Genomic DNA, 14,432 nt, shown 5'->3' with positions numbered 1-14,432 from the left:
TAAATTTGATAATTGACAAATTTAGACATGGCAATACCTCTTAAAATCTGTCTATACAGTAATAGGTAGACAAACATGGAAACTATTTTTGCAGTGAAGCTATTTTTCTTAGTAATTGCATTTTATTCAGGCCTTTTCATCAGTGTTTGTAGCAGAACACTTGATTGCAATCTTCTATATAAGATTATTGAGTTATCATTTATCCAGACTCTATTTTGACCTGCAACATTTATTGGAAATACCATTCATATGGACTTATCACACTAGTTTAATGAATCTAAACAAAATGAAATGAACATTAACTGTATATTCAAAATAACCTCAAAATCACGTAGCGCAGAACACAAATGCTGTAACAAGATTATTTTAGGCCTGTTTCCTGACTGTGCTTTACTTGTTTATAAAATTAGAATAATATCAACAAAGTTGTTACATGGATTTACTATAATAATGAAGAGCTATTATAGAGTGAGTCACAGAATTTCAAATGTTAATGAGCTAATCAACGTCATATCCTTGTGATTAGCTTCAAATTTGTGAACATGACTTTTTCCCTAAGCACTAATATTTACTTAAATATTAAATAAATATAACAACTTATTTGTCCAAGTATTATATTAATATGTGCAAACATCAGCTTGTTTGTTTTCACCTATCAAAGTTTCAATTTAATTTGACCCCTTCCCTTATGAATCAATCCCTAACTGTGGCCTGGCTTGATACTATAAGGTTTAATTCACATTTAAGCCTAATGTTTTCCATTTAGTTTTCTCTTTATATTTCCCAAGATTTCCAATCTCTTTACTCATGCTATCATCTGGTACATTTATCCAATTGTTATAAATTTTAAACTTAGTATCTTCTTATACCATTTTTTATGTCAAAATAAATTTCACATTTCACACTTAAGAAATATGTATTATTTTTCTCAGGGCCATGTTAGAATTCTTATTCGAAAGATACTGAAGGAAATTGTGAGGAAAATAGGACAGGAATTTATTAAAAGGATATGTTAATACATAAACTTCCAGCTTCTATTCAGGAGGAACTGTGTTGAAAAGGGTGCCAATCCCAGTGTGAAATAATGAAATAAACTAACAGAAAAAACTCAGGCAAACAAAAAGTGCCCTTTTTTGTTTTGTTTTTAATTCAGTAGAATTAGTGATCACAGACTCACCAACTGATCCATAAGATTAGGATATGCAGGGGGGCAAAAGCACTGGCTCACCTGGCCAAGATGCAGTCAGCCACTAGTAAGAAGGATTCAGAAAGATTCAGCTACTGTGGAAAACTAGAGTAATCTCAGTAAAGTCTATAATTTAGTTAATAGTATTATAACAATGCTAATTTCTTCATCTTGATCATTTTACCATGGTTATGTAAGATGTTAATATCAGGAGAAATTTGCAGAAAAGTATGAATAAACTATTCCTTTTTGTAAACCTTCTGTCAGTCTAAATTTATCCTAAAAGAGTTAGAGAGGATGGGATCAAGATGGCCTAGTAGACATAGGGAGTATGTGCCTTCTTTATGGAGAGGAACGAGAATAGTAAGCAGATACTCACATTTCAAGCAGATCATCTTGGAGGGAACCTCGGATTCACCAGAGAAGTGATGGAAGCATCAAAAGTAAGGAGATGATTCACAGCATCTTGCCTAGCTGGGACTTGCTGAGAGCCAGGAGAAGCTCCTGGACATGAAGAAACAGTAAGAAAGAAACACCAAGGCCTCCACAATATGAAATAAGTTTTTATGATTTTGGCTATAAGAGAACTCCTTGACCCACACAGGCCTTGGGCCTAACAGAGAGAGCTGCCTACAGATTGCACGGAGATATTGCTTAAGAAAGGGAACCCACGTGAATCCCATAGGTATCTGAGCCTAGAGCAGCATCAGCTGGGTGTCATTCTGAGAGCCTAGATACTGGGGATTTACAGATGCAACTGTTACCTTTGTGCTGCTCCAAAAAGGAAGAAGGGATAAGGGGTGTTCCCATGCACTGGTGGCAAGGTCACCACTACCCTGCCATGAGCTGTTTTTCACACTGAGATATGAGTGGACCACACTCCTCACAGCCTCTTGCCCATGCTATTTGCCTAGGAGGGGCCCCATCATCTCTGCTTACATAAGTGTGCTGACTCATGCCTCCCCAGAAGGCAGGCAGAAGATATGCCAGAAATTACTTTACTTTGGCCTAAGAAACCTATTGCCTACACAAATGAATTTCCCTTACAGTATGTTCCCACCAGGGAACAGTTCCTAGCCTCAATTTGGTTCCACTCTTTGCCCTGAGCCACTTCCTTGTCACCTGCTTACCTTCTGGTAAGTAGTTAGGATCTCCGGCTCTTCTCAGACAAGCATTCCCTGTTTTGGGGCTTTCAGCAATTGCTCCACCTGAGAAGAAGGATAAGGGTGGGCACTCACTCCATTGTGATGTTTCCCAGCCTTAAATCTTATCCCAAGAAACTGCTACACCTGGAGAAAGAAAGCATGCTGTATCAATCTAGGAATTCCCCATCCCATGCATAATTAGATTTAGAAAGTGACCTAGAATGATCTAGGGGTAATTAATATGCCATTAGTATGAATCTGCATTGCAGTTCACCCCATTTTGCCCATGGGCTTTTTTGGAGTGCTTATAGGCAGATGGAATTTGGAAGACACCTGTTGATTATTTGATAACATCCTATGCCTCCCAAGAGCCCTCCTCCGGACTGGGCTAATAAAATGAAACAATCCCAGAAGTCAGTAATAAGTGAGTGGATTAGTCAGTCAGTGAGTTGTTCTGTCTCTCTCCACTCACAGACCCATTTTATTCTTCAATAAAGAGCTGCTCTTGTGCAACTGCTCCCTGCCTGAGATTACTCCATCGTATTGGCCTTGCTGGTGATTTTTGCAAGAAAGGAGTCAGAGGACCTAGATAATAGTCTAGACTAGACATTTTGATGTGTCTGGTTATTTTTCAGCCAAGAGCAGCACACTAAGAACCCAAGGGGGACTCCCATCCTGACATCTTTGGTGTCAAAACCTAGGATTCTGACATCATCACCAGACCTAACATTAACACTATGGAAGTCTATAAAATTTCTAATTCATGATTACTCTAGCCTCACTCAAAGGGTTTTTTTTTTTTTCCTCCTAAAACCTCTTATTTATCATATTTTATTTCTGTGGTGAAAAACCCAGGGATAGTAACAGTGGAATTAGTAAAACTCTCTAGGCCCAAAAGCCAAGAGGAATAGAAAGCTAACTAGAATTTTGAAAAGGAGACTCATGTAAAGATATTATCTTATGAGAAGCAGTGCCATTTGGTCATAAGATACAAACAGCTACTTTAAATTTACAAGGAGAAACCAGGTGAATTAATACCCTAAAGTTACTCATCACTTCCTCCAGTTTCCACCTAAGGATATACATTGGCCAAAGGCAACTGGAAACTCAACAACAACTAAGCCCATGGATATAGTAAATTATGTTAACTTTTGGGGCTCTTTTAAATTTATAAACATATTTCATAGCTTTCTATTATATCATTAAGTTTTCTGATGGCATATCTAATCTGTTTCAAGAATCCTCCATAGCATGTACATTTCATTTGACACAAAATTTTTTCATCATTTATTTTCATTTTATTACAAAATTTTATTCAATATGGTACTCATCACTAAGGGTTATTCACCAGTTTCCTTTAGACTAAAATATTTCCTAGAATAATTTATAGAAAATTTGTATGCACTAGTCCAGAACATGGCAGAAAAATAATATACTGAGATGGATAAAATGAGTAAGATTTAATGAATTTATCAGGTATAAAATTGTGAGCTGGATGAAGTACCCAGAGTTTGGCCATGGTAGGAAGGCATTACCACCCTAGTTATGGAAAAGGAAAAAGGTAAGCTCAATTTGTTCTAGAGCCATGAAAAAGGAGAAACTGTGGAAGTTGTTGTGGAGATAATCCAGATACTCTTGAAGATGTGGCAGAAGAGAGGGAGGACAACAGGAGAATTTACCATGTTTCCACTCTCCTTATTGTATGATTTCTTGTAGTGCTCTTTGTTGGCTAAGTTCAGCAAGAAGGAAACCGGTAAAGAATCCTGCTGGGGAGCCTCCCAGGGCACCGGGTGAAGGGGCAAGGGACAGAAAATATATCTGCCTGGGTAGAAAAGTGTGGGAGTCCTTGCATTACTAAAAAATGTCTTCACTTTCAAATACATGTTAATAACAAATTTGGGGGGTATAGAATTTTCATCTTAAATGTTAGTTAATTTCTTTGAAATTTCATGTAGCTCCCATTATAGTTTTTATGAAAGTTATGATAGCTTTTTTCATTTTTATTTAAACTGTTTCCTGTGAAAACATATATGACTGTTTTTATCTATCCATTCTCTTAGTCATCTCACATGCTATAGTAGTCATCTACAGGAAACTCTTAGTTATCTTCCTTTCATATAAAGGGAAGTGATTTATCAAAAGTTTGCAAATCTGTATTTACCCTAGCTTTAGCTACATGAGAAAATTTCTCCTAGAACTGGAGACAGAAAGAAGACTGTTATGTGTTTTCTCCACTAGCTGAAAGAATCTAATTGGCTCACACATTTGAACACCTCCCCCCACCCAGGTGTCCCAGGTATAGATCCTACCGTACCTGCCACATCTCTATATAGTTTCTCCAAAATATGAAGCATGAGATATTCAGGGAATTCCCTTAGGACTTCATTATGGTTACCACATTTCCTACTCACTGAATAATCCCAACATATTGGAAGTGAAGGGAAAATCATCGAATTCATGCAATGAGTGATTTTTTGCTTTGAGAATTTTTTTTCTATATGGTAGTAATTATCAATTATAATTACCTTAATTAATAGGTCCTACAATGGATATTTGTTATATTAATCAATTACCTAAAATTGAAGCCTCCTTTATATTTCCCCATCTTGTAAGTTTTACAGGAAAGGAAAAATCATCTCTCCTTCAAAATACTTAAAATACAATCCTCAATTTTTCTAGCCCATCTTGTTTCTATGGCAAAGAATGCAACTTAAGTTTGTTTTTTGTTGTTTTTTTTGTTTGTTTGTTTTGTTTTTCTCAACCAGAATCACCCTTCTTGAACTTTAAATCAAGGGCTAAGTGCTAATGAATCTAGACACTAGGGGAGTCTCTCTTTGGTGCCAGTACATTGTCAATTCCAATGTTATCAAAACAACAGTTAGACATGGTTTGGAGTAGTTTTTCCTGGCTTTTCAGTGTGTAGCATATACCCATTTTAACTTTTTATTATATTTTATTCCATTTTAAATTTTAATTTGTATATATTTATGTGCTCCACTCCTGGAGACTCTCTGGAACATATTTTTACTCTGTGTAGCTTCCTTTATTTCCTTCATTCTTTCTTTTATATGATAAATTCTTTGTATAAAATTTCTCTGTGTTTGTGATCACTCCACCATCGGCTAGACTCGGTACCAGTATTCATTCTTGGCACTTGGAACCGGTGGACCAGGGAACATCCACATAGATGAACCTAACATTAAGAACTTCATGTGATCAAAACAAATTTTTTTCTAATATTAAATCTATGTGTTTGTAGCAAGACCCTAAGGTTACCAGATGAATAAGAACTATTATAATGCAGAAAAAATTAAGCAAATTTTTCAAACACGGGGAGAATATTCATTAGTTAAAATGTGGTTTATGAGAAAAATGCCAGAGGTATTAAAAGAGTAAAGAATAACAATAATTTTTAAGAAGTATATTGTTAACAAAAATTTATATGTGAAAATTGTGCCCATTATTCAACCTCCAAAATGTCTTACAGTGATTCCTTCTTAGCATTTCATAAAATGTTAGATTGGAATATATCCTGGTTTTCTTTGCCATATCTCTTTCTTACAGAATTTTCATCAACTCAGAGCTCCTGAAGAATGGACAGTGACCACGTGACTCTATCCCTAACCCTCTAGCCATAGTGATTAGAATACCATTCTCTCCATAAGTAGGAATAACAGCTGTAAGCTATCCAGTAACTATTGTACTGGCACTAAATGAGCTAAGTACAATCATTTATCTTCATTGAAGTTTTAAATAGGACTCAAATATACTGTGTCATTTGGTAAGATGACAGAAAGAAACACATACGTAGGGTACGACTTATCGAGCCCTAGAGTGAAAAAAAAAATCTCTGCACTCCAGGTATTTGTTAGAGTTCTACTGGTTCTTGATATTCATGAGACTTGGCTGTTTAGATTGCTCTGAATTCTTTAAGAACTTTTTGAATTCTTGACATAACCATTCCCCAAACTTCTCTAATTAGAGTTAATTTAAGAAACTTTCTGTTTATAACTATATTGAATGCATATACATAGAATTTAATTGGCTTTATTTAAGATTATATGCAAATTAAGTCTTTTCAGTTAGTTTTCACAATTGTGATTGTAACTTGTTACATAATAGGCCATGTATTGATGAATCATGTTTTTATACCATGTGTAGTCTGATACCACATTTGTTATTTTAGATACTATATTTTCAATGGAATATTTTGTTCATCTTTTAAAATATTTCCTTCTCACAACTATTAAGAGTGAGATAACTAAATTGAAGGACCATAATTTTTTTTGTTTTAGTTTGCATTATCATGCTTTCAATTTTTACACACATGGAAGATATAATTTATTTATAATGCTTGTGTTATTATAAAGAAAAATAAATAATCTCTCAGAAGCCAACCTTTATATTTGGAAAAGTGATGTTTAAATTTTGGTAAAGTATTAAGAATATAAAATCTATTTGATATTTTTATATTTTTTCAAGTACTTACAATGAAAAAGTGAAATTATTTGATACCTGTGTATATAGATATGGATTAGAAATACTTAGGACTAAGACACATGTCTTTAATTATATCTTTAGACTGTGTCCATATCATTGGGAGCCTATAAATTTTGTTTTATACCTGGAAGAAGATTAACTGACCTGAAACATCATGTGACATTTTTTCTCATGAAATGAGAAGTTTAGTACATAAACTTCTCAGCCTCCCCTCATCTTAAATATATGTATTAATAATAAATCTTACAGTCATTTTTTATAAAAATAAATTGTATCAGTTGATATCACAATGAATACCTATTCTAGTTAGGATTAAGACTAGATAACCATATATGTCATGGAGCTTTCTGTTTCCTTTAATTTTAACTGTGGTGAAATCTCTGTGTGGACATTTTAACCTTATTTAGAAACAAATCTCTATGTTCTCAACTATTTTAAGTCTCCCACCCTATCTCCAGAAATATAGTAGCTAGAATTGTTCAAGGAATGCTAGATTTCTGACAAGAATTTTGACATTCATTAGAATCTTAAATCATATTTGATATATATTCTTGGCATCTCACAGATTGTGGCCTAGTACCTCTGATCCAAAGTGGTTTTGAAATAAAAATAATTTGGTTGTTTTAGTAGTAAGAAATATGACAATTATTCTTTAACCTCTTGGGTACCGCAGACAGTCATCATATGATATTGGATATGTACTAGAAGCTAGTCTAATTGAGCCACAAATGAATTCAAAGTATATACTCTTTGGAGATGAGAATGTTAAGTCCCTGATGACTTAACTAAAAAGAGAGAAAGCAAGGATTCAGGGACTTATGTTCAGCTGCTGAGAATCTGACTCTTTAGGCTGTGTAATAAAATACAAATACTCTGCTCAAACCAGTCAAATTATAAACATAAAGATGATGATATAACATTGTTAATATAACTTGTGTCCCCTCTGGCAATGCTGTTGATTCATGATTGGGAAATCATCAACAGGTATGCTGAACTGGAAAAATACATTATCTTCTTTTTACATGTACGAAGTAAAAATGGGCCTAGAATAAAAGTCTTACAGTCATAATTGTAAAAAGTAAGGCATAATAAAACCATATTTTTAATGGCATCCTTTAGTGTAATTTTTTTTAACTCCTATAGTGTTGTCACTGTGAAGGATTTCTTGATGTTCTATTTGAGATTATAGCTCAATTTAACCAAACAAGGTCAGGGGCTCTGTTCAATTTCTGTACTCTAATTACTTAATGTGTTTTGTTTGAATTGTTAGAGCTTTCTTTATAAGTACAAAGCTTGAAGAGACCAGAGGCTATATTCTCCCATTAGACATCCATCTGTAACTATCACTAATTTCAATGAAAGTCTCTACATAAATAGCTTGGAGTAGAACTTAGATCTAGAAAATAAGATCCGGCAAAATTCGGTAAATGTTATATTTTTCCTAAGTCATTATTTTGGTAATTAATTTAGCTAACAATATCTTAATACCAAATACCTGTTTCAAGATATTAAATGATGATTACAAAGTAGAGATAAACTTACATTTTTGTTTTTAAATCATTCTCATATGTTTAGAAATAAAATTTACCTAAAGTGAATTGAAGAATGAAAAAGACTATGTTAAATGTATTTAATGGTTTCAAAATTGTGGTAATATAGTCTTTCTTTTTCTTTTTCTTTTTTTAAATACAATCTTTCTTGTCATGCACTGAAAACAAGTTCACACACATTGACTCTGATTCAGGATGTGTCAAATACTTTTTTGTATAAAGTGTTTAGCCAAATAGGGGATTGAAATCAACTTGTTCGGAGCCCTGGGGCACTTAGCTGACCTAAATGATCATTAGAGATTGACTAGGTTTTAGTTGCAAACCATAACTAATGGTATAAATCAGAGGAATTCTGCTGATTTATTTTGCTGGTCATTTGTGCAATTAGCATTTTTTCTCTATAGAGTAATAATTTTAATTAGAACTCCAGCACAATCATTTCATTGTTCATATTTTTCATCCTGCTAGTTTTACTTGAGGTATATCGAGGGATATAAGAATAAAAAATTAAGAAAAAGAGAAGCTGTACAATTTGGACAGTGTTAGTCAATTTTCATTTATTATGTTTTCTTTAAGAAAGATAAAATAATGTTAGTATTATTATTTTGCTTTAGAAACAGTAATATTTAGATAGAGATCACTTGATTCTGTACTAAATATGGGGATCAATGTTTCCTTTCATAATATATTTTAAGCTAAATTTCCTTTATAGTGGTTAAATCAAAATAATATGTTTTAACTTTCAGTATTTCACAAGAATTTAAAAATGATTTAAAATAATATTTTTTTATTTTTGTGTATGTTTTATTTTTTCCAGCTTTATTGAGGTATAATTGACAAAAATTGAATATATTTAAGGTATACAATATGATGTTTTGATGTACATATATTGTGAAATGATTACCACTACTAAGTAAGTTAACACATCCATCACCTCACATAGTTGCCATAATTTTTTCTTTGGTGCGGTGAGAACATTTAAGATCTACTTTATTAGCAAATTTCACATATACAATGTAGTATTATTAACTATAGTCCCTGTGCTGTACATTAGGTACCCAGAACTTATTCATGTTATACCTGAAAGCTTGTAACTTTGTCCAGCATCTCCCCATTTCTTTTACCTACCAAACCCTGGCAATCACCATTCCATTATACTTTGTTTTTATGAATTTGACGTAATGCTACAATGAACATGGGAGTGCAGATATCTCTTGACATACACACGTTTTCCTTGGATATATACCTAGAAGTGGGATTGCTGGATCATATTATAGTTTCATTTTCAATTTTTTGAGGAACATTCATAGTGTTTTCCATAACAATTGTACCAAATTGCATTCCCACTGATAGTGCACAAGGAAGTCCTTAATTTCACGTCTTTGTCAAAACTTATCTCTCATCATTTTTGATAATAGCCAACCTAATGGGTGTGAGATGATACATCTCATTATGGTTTTGATCTGCATTTCCCTGATGATTAGTGATATTAAGCAACTTTCCATGTACCCGATGGACATTTGCATGTTGTCTTTGGAAAAATGTCTATTCATGTTCTTTGCCTTTTAAAAATCAGATTGAGTTTTTGCTATTGAGTTGTGTGAGTTCCTGATATATTTTGGATATTTACTCCTTATCAGATATATGTTTTGCAAATATTTTCTACCAGCTCATACACTGCTTTTTCATTTCGTTGATTGTTTGCTGTGCAGAATCTCTCTCTCTTTTTCTCTCTCTCTCATATTTAAGGCTTTAATATTCATTTCAATTTAATTTTTGTGAGTGGTGGAAGATGGAGGTCAAATTTCATTCTTTTGCATGTGAACATCCAGCTTTCACAGGACCATTTATTGAAGAGACTATCTTTTCCTCATTGTATATTCATAGCACTCTTGTCAAATATCAATTGACCACATATGTGTGTGTTTACTTATGGGCTCTTGATTCTGTTTCATTAGTCTATGTCTACGTTATATATGCCAGTATCTTTGTGTTTCCATTGGTATAATTTTTTGTAATATAGTTTGAAATTAGGAAGTGTGATGCTTCTGCTTTTTCTTTCTCAAAATTGCTTTGGTTGTTTGGAGTCTTTTTGTGGCTCTAAAGTAATTTTAGGATTTTTTTTTTCTATTTCTGGGAAGGAAAGATATTAATATAACTCTAAGCAACTTAAACTTTGTTTTAAACATTTAAAGGATGTCACTGATTTCATTGTCTAGTGGAAGTAGAGCTCCAAATATTTTAAGCATGAATATAGTATTGTTATTAAGAACAGGATATTAATACAAACTACATGAGTTGAGATAATGGAAATTTAGGTAAAGTTATCATGACTCAGTCTCTTCATTTCTAAAATGTCGGTAATAATATCTAGCTAGTATGTTTGTTGTGACTATTATTAATACATGAATTATTTATGTAAAGCACTTAAGGCAGAATCCAACACATAAAACTTTAGTAGCTATTAAGATTTTGCCTTAAGTTTTGGATTTCCTGTACTATAGTAGCCTCATTAGTATTATCCCCTCACCAAATGAGTTGACCCATGCAAATTTGTGCATATTAGCTACAATTTGTCATCTCTAGACCTGGGGGGAGACGAATTGCATAATATGATATACAGGACAATAATTTTGAAATCTAAATCTTTGCTCTTTTATGAGGAAGAAAAAAAATTTATTAAAATTAAAATTATATTTCATATTCATTACATAAAAGTAATATGGGAGTCACATTTTATTTGATTTATTTTTTGTTGCATTTTTATCTCATTCTAATTACTAGACAATATTACATGGACATTTCTAGAAAGTACAGAAACAATAGCCTATATTTCTAGATTGTCCCTGTGATTTTTCATTCATTACTTTTGTAGACAGAAAATCTGGGACCTCTGGCTACACATCACTGAGTATATCCACTGTGTCACTTTTGCTATAACTATAATGTTCCTCATATCAGTTCAACCTAGCACACTCATATGCACCCTTTAGTATTGTGCAGAAATGATAAAAAATGTTGCAAATTCTGCAAATCATCTAGAAAAAGTTCCTTCTTAGCCTTTTTGTTCTATTCAGGTTTTCTATTGATTGGAGGAAGCTCACCTACATTATTGGGGATAATCTGCTTTATTCAGTCTACCAATTCAAATGATAATCTCATCCAGAAACACCCCCACAGACACACCCAGCAAAATGTTTGGTGAAATGTCTGGGCACCAGTGTCCCAGTCAAGTTGATGCATAAAATTAATCATTGCATAGGTCAACTCAAAGCAAACACAATTGTTCTGTAAAATACAGATAATCTACTCACAATAGAGTTTACATGGATAGGAAAAAAATAACCTTTTATTACTCCTCGTAAAGTGATAGTTCTAAGACCAATTTATCATTTTAACAGATAAAAAGCCAAATCCAGGTTTCTCATTAATATAATATTTGGCAGGAAAACTTTGACATATTAATTTTTATTAAAATAAAGAGCTTATAAGAAAACTTTGCCAAAATTTTAACATATGAAAGATGTCTTTAAAAATTCAGGTATTATATAAAAATCAATAAAATTCACTTGCCTCAAACTTTCTACAATTTGCTAACCTATCTCAACATTTGTTTCTCACTATACTCTTTTATGTTCTGGACCAAATAGCTAGCACTTTTTTTTTTTTTTTTTTTGGTTTGTTTTTCTTTTTTTAGTATGAAACTACTCTCTCATTAATTTGGAAAAAAACCCACACAGATATTTATATTTCCCTTTAACTATTGCTCTTAGTATACACTTAACCACCATAATACTTAACAGAAATTGTGTTCTATATTATTTCACATGTTATATTTTAGAGCTGTTCTTCTTCTAAAGTTAACATAAAATTCTTAGTTGATTTTTAATTCACAGCAAACAAACTAAAAGCCTAACTGGATTATTTTGTCTCTCACCCATCAGATACTTAATCTCCACCATCCAATGAAGATAAAACCAAATTATTAAAAAATTAAATTCCCAACCATTGTTGATACTAGGAAAATAGCCTGTGACTGAACCAGAAACATGCACATGCACACACACACACACACACACACACACATCATTAGAAAACACAAAAACAATAAAAAACTAGAGAATAGCAAATTACAGCTCTATTGCCATCTGAGATTTATTTTAGGAGCCAAGAAAAGATACGCCTGACCCCAAACTGCTATGAGGTCCACTTATCCAACAATAAAATTATATAATGATCATATGGCAGATATTTTATTAATCTCAATATTCAGTGACAAAACCAGTAAATGGCTAAAACCAGTAGACTTGAAAATTTGACTTCAGAGATTTATATTCTTTATTGAACAAAATTTATGTCTAAGAATAGTGGTTAGATGCAATGGAAACTAAAATAGGTGTATTCCTTTTCAGAGCATCTATCAACTTGCTTCATTTTCAAATAGCCTCCTTCTGAGTTAATCAAATGTTTTAACATTTCAATGAGATTCCATGGCCAGGATAATTTGCTCACTAACATAATGGGATAAATAACTGACTATTCCATCTTTAAATTGTTGCAACCTTTATTTTTGCATAATGGTTTTATCTTAAGGACATAAAGGGGAATTAAAACCATTAAAATGTCTCATAATTAGCCCTCAAGGAAAGCATATATTATGCTTCATATCCTTGGAAATGCAAGATTACTGCACTTAACATAGCATAACATTATCATAACATTAACATCCTAGCCCTTGTACAATATTTTGCTCATTTGATGTCTCAAATTAAATTCATTGTTAGTTCTCTTTAATGGCTTTATTTATGGCCCCAGTAAATAAACAATTTTTTCTTTTTTATTTCAAAATATTAAGGGGGTACAAATGTTTTTGTTACATGGATACCTTTTATAATGCTTAAATAAAGGCTTTTGGTGTGCCTGTCATCAGAAGAGTGTTCATTGTACCCATTAGGTAAGTTTTAATCCCACACCTCCCCCCATACTCCCCCATTCTTAGTTTCCAATGACCTTTTACATCTCTTTGTGCCTATCATTTAGCTCTTACTTATTAGTGAGAAAATATGGTGTTTGGTTTTTGATTTTAAGGATAATGGTCTTCAGTTCCATCCAGGTTGTGGCAAACAACATTATTTCATTCCTTTTTATGGCTGAGTGGTACTTCATGATACACACACAAAAACACACACACCACACACACCACATTTTCTTTATCCACTTGTAAATTGATGGACATCTAGTTTGGTTCCACATCTTTGCAATTGTAAATTGTGCTGCATTAAACATTCGAGTGCAGGTGTCTTCTTTTTTTATAATACAACTTCTTTTCCTTTGGGTAGATACCTAGCAGTGTGATTGCGAGGAAAAAAAAAATTGTAGGTCTACATTTATTTCTTTGAGGAATCTCCATACTGTTTTCCATAGAGGTTGTACTAATTTGCAGTCCTACCAACAGTGTATACGCATTCCTTTCTGTCTGCACCCACACCAGCATCTACTATGTCTTGAATTTTTTTTTTTTTTGAAACCTTTACACAGGATCACATTTTTTTTTTATTTCAGCTTATTATGGGGGTATAAAAGTTCTCTGACAGGTGTAAGGTGGTATCTCATTGTAGTTTTAATTTGCACTTCCCTGATGATAAGTGATGTTGATCACTTTTTGGATATTTCTGTATCTTCTTTTTAAAAATTTCTGTTCATGACTTTTGCCCACTTTTTGATGGAGTTGTTTTTAGCTTCCTCATTTGTTTGAGCTGTTTGTAGATTCTGGATAGTAGTCTTCTGTCAGATATATAGTTTGTGAATGTTTTCCCCCATTCTTGCAGGTTTTCCATTCACTTTGTTGACTATTTCCTTTGCTGTGCAGAAGCTTTTTAATTTAATTAAGTCAAATTTACTTATATTTAATACTGATGTATTTGCCTTTGGGGTCCTTAGTCATAAATTCTTTCCCTAGGCCAATGTCTGGAAGAGTTTTTCCTATGTTTTCTTCTAGAATTTTTGTTGTTTCATGCCTTACATTTAAGTCTTTTATCCATCTTTAATTCC

Source organism: Eulemur rufifrons, chromosome 18, assembly GCF_041146395.1.
Source record: "Eulemur rufifrons isolate Redbay chromosome 18, OSU_ERuf_1, whole genome shotgun sequence".
NCBI lineage: Eukaryota > Metazoa > Chordata > Mammalia > Primates > Lemuridae > Eulemur > Eulemur rufifrons.
This window is presented reverse-complemented; position numbering follows the sequence as displayed.